At 43.9% G+C, this 17,729-nt stretch overlaps 1 pseudogene; it reads left to right on the top strand.

Annotated features, from left to right (window-relative positions):
• Nucleotides 1-17,729, top strand: part of LOC144304634 (calcyclin-binding protein pseudogene) — a 55,974-nt pseudogene that overhangs the window by 4,697 nt on the left and 33,548 nt on the right.

Below are 17,729 nucleotides of genomic sequence, written 5' to 3'. Positions count from 1 at the left end.
CTCACCCTTTCCCCTTGTCCTTGGGATGTGAGTTCCACTTGTCTTTCTCACTTCCATAGGCTGCTCCAAAGATATAGCCCTAAGATGATGATATGGTGCTGAGGACACCTACACGGTATATGTGACTGAGCCCAGTTAGGGCCCCTGTATAAATTTTTAAATTTTGGAGGGCAGGTGTTGGGATCCACTCATGTTGCTGTTGCCCCAAACAGGCCTCATATATAAGTTCCCTTATTTATGCCACCTACCAACCTGGAGAAGGAGGAGCCTTCTTTCTTTGATTTCTCCCTGCCCTGCCTGTTTGGGAGCTGGTTTTAGATTATACCTAGGAAGCTCCCAAGAGAGCTGCGAACCAAAAGTGGCTTAATTCATGCTTTAATGCTTGCGCCACATTCTGCTTTTATTGCTCCTGAGTGGGTACAAGTACATATGCAGAGCCTTCTAGATCCTTAGACGTCAGAGTGAAGGCTCTTCTCAGTAATTTCTCTACTACTAGTATCATAGAACTACTAGCCTTCTTCATTGCACACCACCCAGGTTATCTGTTGTTTCCAACAAAACCCTAGGCATGAATTTCTCCATTTTCTGTTCCAAATAAATTCAGTCCTCTGAGGCAGAGTTGTGGGGTTCTCTGTCCTCTTTTCCTGGGAAGAATTTCTGTACCACCCCACTAGAGGTGGGGGCAGCAACAGCCCTTGCCATGCAAATGGTAGCTAGAAGGCAGTACCAATCTTGCCAGGTGCACCTGCCTGGAATAGTGCTTTGGTGACACAGTCTGGGAGTGTGGAGGCCAAGCAAGAGACACTGGCCCACCCCTACGGAAACAAAACAGTAGCCCTAGAAGTTGGGAGTAGGAAAAAAAAAAAACTCTTTGTGGCTGCACGTAGTGTGTCTGTTAGAGCTTTGGTCACATGGAGTTGGGGGAAGAAAAGATGGGCATAGGTGCTGGTCCAAATGCCACAGACTCGTTGTTTTGAGATTTGGTAGATTTTCTCAAATAAATGTTTCTCCATTTGTTGTATGTTCTAAGGACAGTTTCCAGAAGGTTTTAATAGTTTTGATGTACTTTCATTAAAGTATTGTTTTGCTATACAAAGAATCTGCCAATCTCCTCATACCACATTCCATAAGTTGCAACCCTGACTTATATTTTAAAAACAGCCTTGTTCCCTGCTGTGTGGAAAATGGAACAGAGCAGAAGCAGTAAGCTCTGTATTAAAAATATCCATCATTATTTTTTATACGTGCAATGCCTTTAATACAGCCTGATGCACAGTAGTGCTCACAAATGTTAGCTTTCTTTCTGGATCCTTTTCAAGGTGGATTGTCCCTCAACAAATGGGCCCCAAATGCTCTGAGATGCCCCCTCAAGAAAACTGTTCTTACTTGCCAACTTCAAAATTTCAACCAAGATTTTCCAATCTCAGGATAACCACACTACCAGCCTTCCTCAAACTAGCCTACTCCTCGTGTTAAGAGGCTTCTGAACTTCCTGACCAGGTCTGGACCCGGATTCCCATCTTCCTTACCATCTCACGATTTCCTGTCTTTGCTTCAAAATTCTCAGTTTTAATACTCATCCTGCTTCCGTAAAGACTTGCCAGTTTCAACTGAGGTGTTTTTGTCTCCCCATCTACAATCTCCTCCTGTATTTGTTACTAGCCCCTAAAAGCCTCACTTGCCCAGACCACCTGGTCCCCACCCCCTGATACAGTCTACTCCATCCAGCTACTCTAGCCTCTCATTGGCTCTGTTCTTCTCTTCTGGTTTCTACATATGTCAGATCTTGCCCTGTACCCTAGTTTTGCTTGTAGTTGCTCCTGACACACACACCTGAGTTTATTCATTATTTATGCCTATCTTCCAGGTCCCCTACCTTTTTTTGGCTCAGGGATTTTTTTTTTTCAATCTTTTGAATAGAGACAACATATAATGGTATATTACTTTTGGATATACAACACAGGGGTTCAGTACTCTATATGTTATGCTGTGCTCACCAGAAATGTAGCTACCACCTATACTTATCACCCTACTTGTTATTATAATATATCTTGACTATAATATATATTCCTTATGTTATACCTCTTATTCCCATAACTGGTTCATTCCATAAGTGAAAAACTGCATCCTCCACACCTTGTCACCCATTTTACCCAATTCCCCATTCTCCTCTGGTAACCATCACTTTGTTCTTTGTATTTTGGGATCTGATTTTACTTTTTATGTATTCATTTGTTTAAGTTTTTTTAGATTCCACATAGGAGTGAAATCATACTCTATTTTGCTTTCTCAGTCTGACTCATTTCATTTATCATATTAGCTGCTAGGTTGGCTCAGGGTCTTTTTAACGGTCCCTCAGGATCAAGCATTCTCCCAATCCAACTCTAGATTTCTCAGTTGGTTCCAGCTACCAGTTCCTCACACTCACCCCAAATCACTACTCTCCTGTTATCTTGTGCTGTTTCTCTGATCTCTTTGCCCTGTTTGTCTTGTTGCCTACTTTCCAAAGCCAAAAATGTACTTCTATATCTCTGTCTGAACCAGAAGTGACTGACTTGCACTTACTTTACATGTTGTGCCTAGCATTAAGTACAGCATATAGAATAATCCAAAACAAAGAGCTCTTTAGTAGATCAGTGGTTTTAAAATAAAAGTATCTGAAAAAGCACTGAATCAGACTACAACAGAGGGAACTACTATCTAAAAGAGTGAAAGATCCATGAGGGCAAAAATTTGATTTTATCCCCAGCACCTAAAACAGCACTTGACATGTAATGTTCTCAATAAATATTTGTAGAACAAATTAGTGAATAAAAAGTTCAAGAGAATTCAGCTAACCACAATGATTAGAAACATTTTTGCATTTATGCCCCAATTTGCCAAAACTCCCTCATATGCTAATTACATCCATATGGTGTCAGAGATTACTTCTAAAGGCATCATCTCTGTGATCCCAGCATTTTACAATGCGCATTCATGTATTCTTTCTTTAGTATTCATGTATTCTAACTCCCATCTTAAAGATTTTTTTTTCTGCTTCATATTCTACTCATATCTTTAATATTTTAAAATTTTGTTTGGCATGCTGGATAAAACTACTCCAATCCTGATTGTAGGTTCCCCATGAAACCATCATGACTTTGTCTGTCTGTTGAACTTAAAGGCAAGATGGGAGGAGTTCTGAGGGGGCCATGCTCCTTTGTAAATGTGTTGTAGGTGAGAGGGTGGCTTGGGTGTTGGTCAGATCTGAGTTTTTATGTAAAGTATTTATCTGACTCTAATTAGTAGCTCTAATGGCACAGATGCCATTAATGTTTAAGATTTTATTTATTCATGAGAGACACAATGAGGCAGAGACATAGAGGGAAAAGCAGGCTCCACACTGGGAACCCAATGCGGGACATGATCCCAGGACTCTGGGATCACGACCTGAGCCAAAGGCAGATGCCCAACTACTGAGACACCAATGCGTCCCCACATGCCACTAATTTTATATACACTTTCCCTACAGCATGAACACCTGTGTCAAGTTGCCTGTTTCTCCTGATGCGGGCAGGAATCTGCCTGGTATTTCTCTGAATCTGTGATGCTTTTGATCATTTTCCACCCAAGCATAGAGCTTAAAGAAGCGTAGAAAGCCTTAGAAAATGGCAGAGATGATGACTCCCTGTGTAAACACCACTAGAGAGAAAGGTAATAAATTGTAGCTACTTTCACTTGTTTTTAATTTCTGACCACTAGTGTAAGTAACTTCCATTTGCTTCCCCAAAGATTCACAAAAATTGATTTATTTTAGCCTCGTCTGGTGGGAGACCAGAGTACATCTCTTTAATAGGTCATATTATCATAATTTAAATTAATGTTCTTCCATGGGTTTTAATATGACCATTTTTTATCCCTTATGATCTTTGCAGTAACTTTTAAAAAGGCTAAGATTTAGGATTTAGGAATCCCTGAGGAAAAGAGGCGCTAAGTTTGATTAATTTTGTGTCATGCTTTTGGGTATCTGACATTCTTCAATTTTATTTTAACTAGGAAAGGCACCAAGATTACAGATGCTACCACCACTCATCAGACACGCTCGGTCTTGAAATCTCTTCAGGGCTTTTGGAAAACTTTCCTTTATAAAAGTAATTAAATGAAGAGGACAACAATAATAATAAGCAGTTTCCACCAATAATACTTTTCATCACCACTGTATGCCCAAACAGCTAAGACATTACAGCAGTATAAGTGACTCCACACACAAGCACAGGGAAAGGGGGTACCCTGACAACCCACCTGCCACCTCCCATAGCCTTCCCCAATATGTCTCTAACTTGCATCCATATTTTATAGCTATGAATAGACTTAACTCTGTTTAAATGTGCCTTGTGTGCTATGAATTGAAGGGTATCAGTGGTGGCCCTCCTATTTAGCTTGAATTGCATAGATCAAAACAGCTGTATAGATCAAAAGAGTTGCAAAAGAAATGAATAGATCAAAAGACCTAGGAGATCTCATAACACAATCTTCTTCCGAGATTTGTATCCACTATATAATTCCCCAACATTAAAGGGACTTCTGTACCATACTCCTCCAATCAAACACATCAAATTCATTAAGGGCATTAATTTAACAAAAAGCTAAAACAATAACAAATCAGAATGGATGCCCAAAGGCCACAGTTAAAAGGCATATTACTAGAGAACAGAGCCCTTGGAATTTATGTAATTACCAGGATGACCTGAGCTAGGAACCTCTGAGTCTTCACTGAAGCTCACATGTTAACTACCATGATTAGGGAAATGAGTCTGGCTTGGGTCCAGCCCCAGACAGGAAATAGAAATGAAGTAGAAATCCCCAGAAGTACAGGAGGTTTATACTGAGGTGGCAGGGGGGCAGAGTTGCTGAAGCCAGTGCATAACTCCATGTTTAGGCAGGCCGCTCCTGACTGGCAGGAAACAAGATGGTGTCTAAGCGAAGATAACAAGAATAGGAAAGGAGCCACCAAGCCAGATGGCAGCGATCTATGCCAGGCAGTCTGCAGCTCGAGGATAGGTATCTGAGACAAAAGGGATTTCGTTCAGAATCAAATTCCCACCTAATTTTATTGAGATGCTTAAGGAACCTGCCCTTTGAAAACTCTTCTACTCACTTTGTATTCCTTTTATCTTTTTAGGTTCCACAGACCCATCAGTCTCAAATATCCCTCAATATTCTATGCCAGCTCTCCACTGAATAAACTGCAATTCCCTAAATCTAATATCTGAGATGAGGCGCAGGCAGGCTTTTGAGGGAGTGTTCTAATATACAACCCCCCCCACCCCAACTCTATTTTCTGTAATTCAAAGACAGCTAGGGAAACTAGTACAGTCTTTTCTCTCATAAGCAGGAACTACCAGTGACGCAAGCTAAATGAGCTAGCTCTAGGTGCCAGTCAAATGCTCCTTCAGTGCCTTCACAGAAATGCAGCCTCACAACAAAAATGTCCCTTTCCAGTAGTTTCCAACATGCTCAGAACATTTGCACAATGGAAGTTTTCTGCAGAGACCCCGTTTATAAAAAAGAAAAGCATAGATGCTCCAGGTGAAGTGGCCCTCAGGGACCCACCATTTCACAGAGTTGGTCTCCCCCTCATCACCTGCTCTCCTGTTCCTTCCTTTGCAGCTGCTTCTGAGGCATAACTAAAACTCCAGAGCTATATAAAACAGGATATGAAAAATACTAGCTGGTGGTTAAACATACAGGCTTCAGAATTTTAAAATCCTAGTTCCAAATCCCAATTCTCTCATTTATTACCCAAGTGAATTTGAACAAATTAACCTCACCTTCTACTTCACATCTATAAAATGCAGATAATAATAGTAACCTCAAAGACTGTTTTGGAGGTTACATAAGATAGTGCATTTAAAATACTTAGCAATGCCTGCCCTATAATAAGAATTCAATAAATGCCAGATATATTATTATTAAAATGACACAACCTGTAAGAATCAAATTAGAGTCTTTTAATATTGGAGATAAGAATTGGTAATTCTTGCCCTTAAATTCTTCTAGAATATTGTTTTCCAAATTGTGTTCAGCAGAACATTATCCTCATGAAATATTTCATGAATAAAAGCCTCATGGTCAATTCTATTAGGAAAATGTGTCTAATAAAGCCTCCTAGAGATTCGCAGTGTATAATAAAGGCGAAGTGTCGGGACAGGTCAGTGAATCACATGATGAAGTTTTGCCTTACAAAGCTCACTGTTGCTGGATTGTGGAGTGAAGATGGAGAGGAAGAGGCAGGAATGATGACAGGAGCACTAGTTAGGAATCACTGCAACAATCCAGGGAGAGACTGTAGAGGCCTGAACCGGGGCAAAGAAAAGTGATCAGATTCATAAGAAAAGGAGGAGAGGGGAAGTAAGATGGAAGAGTCAAAGCTGAAACCCAGGGATATGGCCTAGGCTTTATGGTGGAATTAATAGAAACGGAACACAGAACAGGACCAGACTGGGTAAAGATGAGTTTCACTTTGCATTAATGAGTTTGAGATGCTTATTTTCCAGAAACCTTCCTTTGCAAGTGACAGAAACTAGAGTACAAAGGGAAAGAGAGGAGTGACTTAGTCTTGGACTCTGGAACAATGTTCCCTTGTCCACCTGGTGGCTGATGTCACTTTCTTTCGGCTTGACAAGAGCCCTGTACCAACCTGGTTAAGGTTTCTGATTTTAAAGAACCTTCTCGGATACGACTGTGCTGCCAGCTGCCTCGACCTGGAAAACCCACTTGTGATCCTTGCTCAAAACCACTTTACCCTGACAGAATCATTCCTATAGACAAACACCCTTGTTGGACTCTCAGCTAAGTCTGGGACCCATCTATGGCACAGGGGACTTGTGGAAGGCTCACCAAAACAAAAATGCAAAGCCTGTCAGCCTAACCATAGAGCAATAACAAATGCTCTCTAGGTCTGGTGACACCCTCGGCCGAGGTAGGCCAACCTAAAAGGCAGCCACTATAGATTTCCAAATACAGATCATGGGTGAGAGAACGCTGGTGTCTGTCTTCCCTGTGTCCACTTCTTTAAAATTCCTTCTTTTCTTGGCTGAAGTTTGGAGAAGAAAAAAATAGGGATATCCATCTCTCATGCCTCTTTCCTCCATCTTCCCAAATGCCCTGGACTGGAAGGGGTGAAGACTTCTCTAGATTCAGTATTTCTCACATTTAAGTATGCATAAGAATCACCTAGAGGGCTTGTTAAAAAATAGATTCCTGATAAAAAAGAAAAATAGATTCCTGAGCCTTATCCCTAGAGTTTCTGTTCAGTTAAGTCTGAGGTAGGACCAGGGAATTTGCATTTCTAACAAGTTCCCAAGTGATGCTGATACTGCTAGTCTGTGGACCACACTCTAAGATCCAGACTGCTTTTTCCTGCACATTGAAAGAACTCCATGATCTGAATAAGGGTGCTTTCTCTCTATGTCAGAACTCTGTAACATGAATCCTGTAAGCTCAGACCTTGACGTGTCAGACTAATACAGGCTTCAGAATTTTAGTAGACTAAATTCAGTAGATCCTATATTATTCTAACATACTTGGTTTTCAAGCCTAGTTTCATACTGCTTTCTATTTTGCATGCCAGCAGCTGAAACCCTGCACATTTTTTGGATTCCTTCTGTAACATCCCTAACACACCTGAAGGCAGATGGATATCGTTAGCTGAGTGAGAAAGAAGTCATAAACTCAGAAAGGAAAAAAAATCGCATTACAATATTTTAAAAAATATACCCCATTAATATATGTTTTGCCACTGGAATTGTAGAAAAATTGTTCTCTTCGAACAATGAACTTTCTCCCTTCAATGACAGCCATGCAACCATGGTGGTGCCTCCTCTGTTGAGCTGATACAGGAAGCGCAATACTTAATTTGAGGTTCCATTTTGGTTGTTATTTAGCTGATACTTTCTAAACAATCCCCACACACACACCCTTAACCTACCTTATTAATCTTCATTCCTGGATTCTTATTCTTTTGCCCATTTACAAAAATTTTAGAAAAAGATTTTTTAAGCACAAACACCACAAAAGTTCTTTTCAAAAAAGCATTCCTTTCCAGCTGTCCTGAAGTCTGGGTAGGGGAGAAATCTGTGTCCAAGCTCAGTTTTAGGGGAATGGGTAGGGCCCAAAACCCAGAGTTAGGTGGTATTGGGGATGATTAAAGGTAAGGCTCTGCCCTCAGGCGGGAGGATGCAAAAATAGGAAAGGATATTTGTGGACTAAATGGGTGAAGAACACCAGAGGGGAGGGGAAGGTAGGGAGCAGAGAGGTTATCAGAATTGGTATCCCAATTTATGAGGGCTTCCTCCAAAATCCCTCCCCTCCCAACACACTCCTCACAACATCAATAATAATTTTTCATTCAGCTTGTTATTTTGTCTCCAGATATACCCTTATAAATGCCAATAGTCCTGGTAGATATGCTATATTCAGAAAAAAATTTTTTGATAAAACAAACAAGTAGGAGAGAATGCAGTTCATGACTACTGCCCAGAATGGATAAACCCTGGTTTGGGTTCCCTGGAAGCCAGAAGACAGCATGAGCCTACAAGAGAGCAGGGCACAGCCAAAGCTAAAACACCAAAAAGAACAGAGACACGTGGAGTAACTCAGTCATTGGTGAACCGCAGAGGCTTCCAAAAGTGCAGCATTTCAATGACAATCAAGACCAGAATCCCAGTACCATACACTGGGGTTCCATTCACATCTTAGAATTGCGACCCTAGAGTTGTGCAGTGCACAGCCTGGACAGCCATACATGGCAGCCTCAGTCCTACAGAAGCCAAAATAAATTACTTCAAGGAGAAGACATAGAATGCTCCCTCAGGCCGCAATCTCCGCCATTCTAAACGGAATGAAGCATCCCTGTGAAAATGCTGAATCTCAAGACTTGCCAAGTTGGACAAAAACAAGCATGTTCTTCAGAAGCCTTAATTTATGAGGTTAACCGCCAAAGGGCACATAGCCTTCAGGCTAAACAAGGAGAAAAACACGCAGCCTTCAACTGCTGCTCTTGTTTACCTAAAGACTTAAAAGAGAATCGGAAGAGCCAAAGACCAGCAGGGAGAGAAAAAAGGGTTTTCGCTGGATCCTAGAGGGGGCCATGACAGAAGATGGAATTAGAGCTAACTGCGGCCCATCCCAATCTGTACCTGCAAGAGCCTCCTCCAAAGAGTTCCCACAGCTTCTCCCTCTTCCAGAGGAGGTTATGGAGCCCCCAGTGGGGGAGCTCCTGCCCTCCAGCAATTGGCTACTCGCTTCTCAGAGGACCACGGGTGGTCTAGTTTACTTAAATACAATATCAGCAAATTGTCCTAAAAGCCTGTAGAAAGATACCTGTGCCAACAGGTGTTTCTTCTCCACCGGGCTGTGAGTGAGCGTCCTTAGGCAAGCGGCTCCTCCCTGGGCCTCAGGTCCTTGGCCTGAAGCCTACCCAGGGCCGTCCAGCTCCAACACTGCTTTCTTTTTTTTTTTTTTTTTTTTATTATTATTTATTTATGATAGGCAGACAGTGAGAGAGAGAGGCAGAGACACAGGCAGAGGGAGAAGCAGGCTCCATGCACCGGAGCCCGACGTGGGATTCGATCCCGGGTCTCCAGGATCGCGCCCTGGGCCAAAGGCAGGCGCTAAACCTCTGCGCCACCCAGGGATCCCCCAACACTGCTTCCTACATTCGCCCCCCAGCAGTCCTTCCCCGTTGTTAACTATGCAAGGCCGACCGCCGTCCCCACAGGATGAAGGCAGGGCCCTACCGTGTGCCTTAAGAAGCTCTGCAGAGGCAGCGACCGCCCGCCTCTCACATCGCGTCCTTAGGAATTTCTTTGCAAAGACCACCTTGGGTGTCCTCGGCTAAGCATCCGGCCCCAAACTGGGTGTCAAGAGTTCCGTCTACTGCCCAGCAGGCAAGCAAAGCCGATGCCCCTTCCCGCCTCACCTCTGCTGGGGCCCTGGCACTGCTGGGGGTGGGTGCCCCGGGCCCCCTGTCCCACCAGCCCTTGCAGGTCAGACCCGGTCAGCCAGACCCTGGGCCCCGCAGCAGCACCTCCCCCGGCAGAGGGCCCAGGCAGCCCTCCACGAGGCCACGAAGCCAGAGCCGAAAGAAGTGCACCTTCAGGATCTGACAGGAAATGACCAACAAGGGAGACGCTTGAAGTGCCTGGGGCCCTACCTTCTCAAGTGTCCATTCATTGTGGAATGAAATGGAGCTGCTCCAGGGAGGGGTCTCCTGTGTTCTGGAGGACACAAAGGATGCTTCTGGAATTCCCATCTCCCTCTGCCTTTGCTGTCAGGGCACCACCCAGACCACTGAACTGGCTCACTCGAGATAATCAGAGCGCAGTGTCAGCACAGAAGCACACGTGCGGCTCAAGTCCTGTGTTTTAGACACGGAGCAGCTGCTGCCACACACCAGCAGGGCCTGGAGGGCCTGGGGGGCCGGGGGGCCTGGAGGGCCTGGGGCGCCTGGACGGCCTGGGGGACCAGGACGGCCTGGGGGACCTGGGGGGCCCAGGGGAGGGGGGGCTGGGGCGCCTGGGGGGCCTGGAAGGCCTGGGGGGCCTGGGGGACCTGGAGGGCCTGGGGGCCTGGAAGGCCTGGAGACCTGGGTGGCCAAGGCACTGCTCTCAGAGCCGCCGGCCCCACTGCAGGCTCCTCTCCCCTCCCCTCCCCGCCCTGGTTCTGCCCTGCGCTCCCAGGACCTGACCCCATTTCCGGTACTTGTAGTCTGCAGAGAAAGGTGCTGCTGCGACCATGTGGGTGGTACCAAGACTACCCGTGAGACCTCCTCTTAATCCTGTCAGATGCTGGAAGGCAGGGGTGGAGGTCCCCTGGTCTTGCTGCCCCCAAAGCCAGCTGCAAAATGGACTTTTTTGTCAAACCTGCCAACAGTGTGGGGTGGCTGCCTCTCTATGGGGTCTCTCCCTGCCCTCCCTGTATGGGGGACAGATTCAGATTTCTTGGGGAAACTCCTGAGACAGGGCCAACATTTATCTTCACAACCCATGAGGTCAGAACTGCCCTTAACCCTGCTTCATAAAGATGAGGAAACTGAACCTCGGAGAGGTTGATTCGCCTGAGGGCACAGGGCTAACAAGCAGAGCTGGGACTAGAACCCCGGTGGCTGGGGGCAAGTCGGCCCTGGCTGTTCCTCTGCAGCCGGTAAGCCAGACCCTTCCACACCCCAGCTCCCACGGCCTTCTGCTCCCATAGCTCCGGCCACCCAGCTTTCCCCTGCAGGCTTCCAAAAATCTAGACCCAATCCTGATCTCTGGCAGGTGGAAAGGGGATGTAAGTGGCTTTGTACATCTACTTAGAGCTAAGACACCCTTCCCTCCGGCTCCACCTGAACTACACACCCCAGGCATACAGCTAGGCTCCAGATTTGTTTCCTGGCTCTGGGCACCTTATAGAGTACCTACTGTTTACACAGTCCTTCACTCATTCATTGAACAAATATCGCTGATTACCTACTACAAACCAATCATGAAAAAGAAGACACAACCTATTCATGCGTATGTTATTATGTCCATTTTACAGATGGGAAAACAGAAGTTAAGAGGCTCAATCACTTGTCTGCCATCCCACATCTAGTAAATAAGCAGATTCTGGGGTTTCCTCTTTCTGAGATTTGGGTCCCACCGTGCTCCTGCCAGCACCCTCCTCCACTGGATCCTAAAGTCATTCTCCAAATAAATAGTCAAGTTTTCTGTGCCAGGAACTGGAGGCAAAGACCATATTCTTTTTTAATTCCTTTTTATTTAAAGGCTTATTTACTGACTTAAGAGAGAGCAAGTGCGTGTGTGGAGGGAGGGGCAGAGGGAGAGAAAGAATTCTAAACCCATACTGAGCACAGAGCTGGAAGCGGGGCTCGATCCCACCACTCTGGATCATGAGCTGAGTAGAAATCAAGAGTCAGATGCTTAACCAACTAAGCTGCCCAGGTGTCCCAATCATATATATTTTTTTAATTATAACCCAAATTGCCAGGAGCCACAGCCACGACTTGAAACTCCCTTTAACAGAGCCACCTGCCTGGATCTCTAGGAATGCTACCTGGCTCCCCATCGCTGTATTCCGCACCTGTCGGGGCAGCCTGTCTGCTTACCCGGAAAGTCTCCCTCCCACAAGGTTCTGCCTACTGGACTCCTAGCCATAGTCAGCTGTGCCTGTCCCTGCAGCCCGAGCCTGCCCCTCTCCGGGGTCTGGTCTCCTTCCGGCGCTCAGCCTACCCCAAGTCTGCACCCGAAGGACTTAACTGTGCCATGTCCTGTCATGGGCATGACAGGCCACAGGCTTTGGCATTGAAGAAGTTAGGGAAAGAATTGGGTCAGTATGAATCACAGCAAGAAAAAAATCTATAGGGTATTAGATTTAGAGAATATTACTCTCCAGTATTATTAGAACACCTCTCTGGCCACGCTAGCTAGGCCTGTATCAGCGTTTCCATTATAAATCCTATTTCCAAGGGTTTATGACTTGCTGTAAAAATTCAATTGAAGCTGAAAAGCAACATAGTGAGTTTGCAATCCAGAAAGCAGTTTGATTCAAAGAAAGGATAAAAAGTTGAGAAGAAACAAACAAATAAAAAAGAGAAAAAGGAAACAGATTGTTTAAAAAGAAGACAGCTAGAGCATTGTCCTGCTTTTCTGCCCTCATGCGACCTGATAATTTTGTTTTCAAATTTGAGTTTTCCGACAGGTATTAATTCCCACATGCAAAAGCCTTATGAGAACTAGGAGCATTTAGCTCCATGATGTGCTTTCCTTTAGGAAAAGCCAGTAGCGGCACGTGCTAACCCTTACCCTGCAGAGGTCCTCTGGGAGCAAAGCCCCACCTTACCACTGCATTCGGGAAAACCCTTGGGGAACATACATCTAATCTTTGTGGGTTCTCTAAAAGACAGGGAAGGTACAGTAAGCTTATCCTCTCTGATGAGGTAAAGGTAAATTATAGTCCATTTCCTGAAAATAAAGCAACTATCTATGTCTCTCTTTGGTACCCTCCAGAGCATATTTTAAGGCAGGCACCCAAGACTTCCATATATCTGTGACTATTTATCCAGCTACAATTTCATCATAAAGTGGCCCAAGAGATAATTGGCACTTTTGCCAGCATTACCCCTAATTCCTTTCCTGAGGAGAGGATGCTTCTGTTAGCTCAGAATACCACCTCTCAAACCTTAGAAGTGCACACTGGGAATGCACTACAATTCAACCAAGTCCAGACTGCCTAGCTGGAAGATGAGTGTTTGCCCTTTAAAAAAAAAAAAAAATCTTTTATTTATATATTTGAGAGAGGGAGAGAGAGCACAAGCACCAGTGGGGGCGAGGAATAGAGGGAGAGGGAGAAGCAGACTCGCCACTGAGCAGGGACCCCTATGTGGGGCTCCACCCCAGGACCCTGAGATCATGATCTAAGCTGAAGGCAGATGCTTAACCGACTGAGCCACCCAGGCGCCCCTGCCCTCAGTTTTCAATAAAGAAATCTTAGGGTAGTTTGGAGGAGCAAGGAAAAGACAGCAACCAGTCTTGGAGTCCAGGCTTTCTCATCAGATGAAGGATGAAGCAATCTCGTGGGAGGAGAAAACAGGGAACTTGTCTTGGCTATAATTAAGTATTCACTGATCCTACTGCTGCTTAAATCGTTGGGTTATTTGGGGGAGATTTAAGAGAGGACTGATGGGAATTAGGTGAGGGATACCAATGCCTGTCCAGCCAATTCTTGCTGGTGCTGCAAAAGTGAGATTCAACCTTCAGGGAGGTGGTCTGTCTGTCTCACTTCTCACCTCAAACAGCGGGGTTGAATAAAAGAACAAAGGGTAGCCCCAGTGGCTCAGTGGTTTAGTGCCACCTTCAGCCCAGGATGTGATCCTGGAGACCTGGGATCGAGTCCCACATCAGCTCCCTGTGTGGAGCCTGCTTCTCCCTCTGCCTTTCTTTCTGTGTCTCTCATGAATAAGTAAATAAAGTCTTTTAAAAGAATAAAAGAACAATGAATGGAATTTGTTTTTAGTAAGCATCATTGCTGTGCTAGTCAGCATGTTAGTTTTTAAAACATCATTTCATGAAAACCTTACAAAAGCCCTATGATATTGATATGTATTAACTCTGACCCTTAAAAGGATGAGGAATCAAGACTAATTAACTCTCTGGAGGTGAAACCTCAAGCCAAGTGGCTGAGAGGAGATCCACTGAATCAACACCTTTCTGATTCCAAAGCCCTGGATCTTTCCACATCAGCTCTGAGCAATACTTCAATGGGTAAATCACAGAATGGAAATGAATTTGAGCCTGAAAGTTTCAAGCACGATGTTATCTGGAGTAGGACTGGGGATAGCAAATCAGTAAATCATCTGCACAAAGGAAGGCAGACTTCATGCTAATTCCTCAAATCTAGAAAAGTAAGCTTAATTCCAGAAAATAAAAAGCTTCTGGGATTATTTTTTTAAAGCATCTAACCATCTTTCTAATTTTATATATGAACAAATTCACTGCAAACTCTGTAAGATGAGTTCCCACTTTTAAAGGCAATGTTGGTAATTAAGCTATTGTCTCTCTGCTACCAACCTGCCCTGCCATGCTCTGTGATTCTGGAGCTGGAAGCCTGCAAGCTCTGCTCCTGCTTTGCCAGCCAATGGTCTACTAGGGTCTGCCAATAGGGGGTGCTACGGGGTGGGGGGGGAGCTGGAAGGCTGCAGGAGGGGGAAGATTATGCCTCTTTTTATGCTTTCTGTACCAACAGTAGTAGTTGGTTCCAGTTTCAAACGTTTCCCACACTTCCAGAACCAGCTGTACTGCACCTCTCCAGAGATACAAGCACCTGTCAGCTGTCTGGGATCTCTTCTCCTAGATTCTAGATTCTAATAATCCCAACCTCGTGCTTCTATTCCCCCAGCTGTAGAGTTAGTAGCTTCTTCCTGAACTCAGGAAGCTATGTTAACTCAGCGTTCCCTTTTGCCTTTAAATACTTAAATATCTATTTAACAAATTACTTTTATTAAATTCTCTATTAAAATAATGTGTGGTTCAAGGGTACTTGGGTGGCTTAAGTGTCTGCCTTCAGGGACTTCTGGGTGGCTCATCAGTTGAGCATCTGCCTTTGGCCCATGGCATGATCCTGGGATCTGGGATGGAGTCCCACATCAGGCTCCTTGCAGGGAGCCTGTCTCCCTTGGCCTGTGTCTCTGCCTCTGTGTGTGTGTGTCTCTCATGAATAAATAAATAAAATCTTAAGAAAAAAAAAAAAAGTGTCTGCCTTTGGCTCAGGTCATGATCCTAGGGTCCTGGGATCCAGCCCCACATTGGGCTCCCTGCTCAGCACAGAGTCTGCTTCTCCCTCTATCCTTCCCCCTCCCCCTGATCATGCTCTCCTGCTCTCTCACTCACTCTCAAATAACTGAATAAAATTTTTAAAAAATAATGCATGGTTCATTTTTCCTGAATGGGCCCTGAGACAAAGTTCTCTGAAATAAGCTTCTTTAACTGCTTTGAAGTTCAATTCTCTTTGCTGCCTAGAAATTCTTTTTTAGAATGTGTCATATTGAAAATTAACTTAAATCATTTTGCAATATATATATAAATATAAATATATATACACATGAAACCATTATGTTATACACCTAAAACTAATACAATCTCATGTCAATTATATCTCAATTAAAACTACATTAATCTATTCTGTCTCCAGCACTTACTTATTATATGACATTAAGCATGGCAAATCAACTTTTCTAAGGCTCAATTTTGTCTAAAATTAATATCTACCAAGTATTGATATTAATTATTAATTAATATCTGCCAAGGGGTACTAATACCTATCCAGTAGGGGAATGGTGAGCACTGGATGGAATAATCCAAGTGCAAGCATCAAGCATGACAGCTAGTACATACAGATGCTTGTGATGAGCATATATGTGTCTGCCAAGCATCCCTACATTTGAAAAATTGCCTCCCCAATTCCATGGTAACCCTATTAATCCTACTCCACCCCTATTTTTTTAGGCACTAACCTTTCAACTCAAGGTGAACACATGCTTAACCATGTCAAAGTCATTTACCTCCCCAGCCACAGAGAGTCCAGGGATGGATCTGTGTTCCAAGTCAGACCAATTAGAAATGCTAAATATCACCATGACTGTTCCTATGATTTAAGGAATAATCATGTTATTTCTTGGTCTAATGCCTGAACTGTAAAGTCATATAAGTTCAAGATTCCAGGAGCCATCTTTTCCATCATTTTGGTGACCAGCTTCCCCTGGTTTGTTTCAGACTTTCTTGGTTTTAAATCTAAAAGTTCTGCATTCTGGAAAACCTCTCAGTCCCACACAAATTGAGCTGATTGGCCATCCCACCATGGCACAACGTTGCAAGAGAGAGCAGCCTCTATAAAAGCAAGCAGGCATTTCTCCAGAGAAATACAAATGGCCAATAAACACCTGAAAAGGTATTCAATGTCATTAGTCATTAGGAAAATTGCAAATCTGAACCACAATAAGGTGCCACTCACCCTGAGATGGTTATAATAACAAAAGAAGTAGGGAGAAATAACAAGAATTGATGAGGATGTGGAGAGATTTGGACCTGTGCATATTGCTGGCAGGAATGTAAAATGGTTCCACCGCTATAGAAAACAGTTGGGTGCTTTCTCAAAAAGCTAAATATAGAATCTCTATATAATCTTGCAATCCATTCCTAGGTATGTACCCCAAAGAATTAAAAACAGCAAAGTACAAGCAAAGTACATGTACCCAGATGTTCATAGCAGCACTATCCACAATAGCCAGAAGGTGGAAACTGGCCACATGTCCACCAGTGGATACATAGATAGACAAATTGTGATCTACATATAAAATGGAATATTATTCAGCCATAAAACAGAATGAAGAAGTACTGATAGGTATACTATAATATGGATGAATCTCCAAAACATGATGTTAAGTGAAAGAAGCCAGACTTAAAAGGCCATATATTATTTGATTCCATTTATATGAAATATCCAGAATAGATACATCTACAGAAGTAGAATACAGACTGGTGGTTGCCAGGGACTGGTGTTGGGTTGGGGGGGTCAGAGAAGAAGGAGAAACTTCTTAGTGGGTAAGGACTTTCACATCAGAGTGATGACAATGTTTTGGAGCTAGGCAGACGTGATCACGGTTGCATAATACAGTGAAGGTACTACAGTTGTTCACTTGAAAATGGTTACCTTTATGCTACGTTAATTTCATTTCAATAAACTCTTTCGAAAGAAAGAAAGAAGAGGTAGAAGGAAGGAAGACGGGCTGGCAGGCAAGCTGGTCAGGAGATGAAGAAGGAAGAAACTGAATCCTAATAACATGACTGAGGACTCGGACCAAGCCTTCTCTGAAGTGAGAGCCCATGATCTTGTCAGTGAAAAAAACCCAAGAAATTATTTTTTCACTTCAGGAACTCTGAGTTGGGTTTCTCTCCTTTTCAACCAAGAACTTTTTTTTTTTTTTTAAAGATTTTATTTATTTACTCATGAGGGACACAGAGAAAGAAGCAAAAACATAGGCAGAGGGAGAAGCAGGAATCCCTGCAGGGAGCCTGCTGTGGAACCCCAGGATCACGATGTTAGCTGAAGGCAGATGCTCAACCACTGAGCCACCCAGGTGTCCCTTCAACCAAGAATTCTGAATAATATTACCTTCAATTACTAGTAGTTAATTTTGAGCCCAGAAGCCA

Source organism: Canis aureus, chromosome 3, assembly GCF_053574225.1.
Source record: "Canis aureus isolate CA01 chromosome 3, VMU_Caureus_v.1.0, whole genome shotgun sequence".
Taxonomy (NCBI): Eukaryota; Metazoa; Chordata; class Mammalia; order Carnivora; family Canidae; genus Canis; species Canis aureus.
Note: the sequence above shows the minus strand (reverse complement) of the source record. Positions and strands in the feature narration are given on the sequence as shown.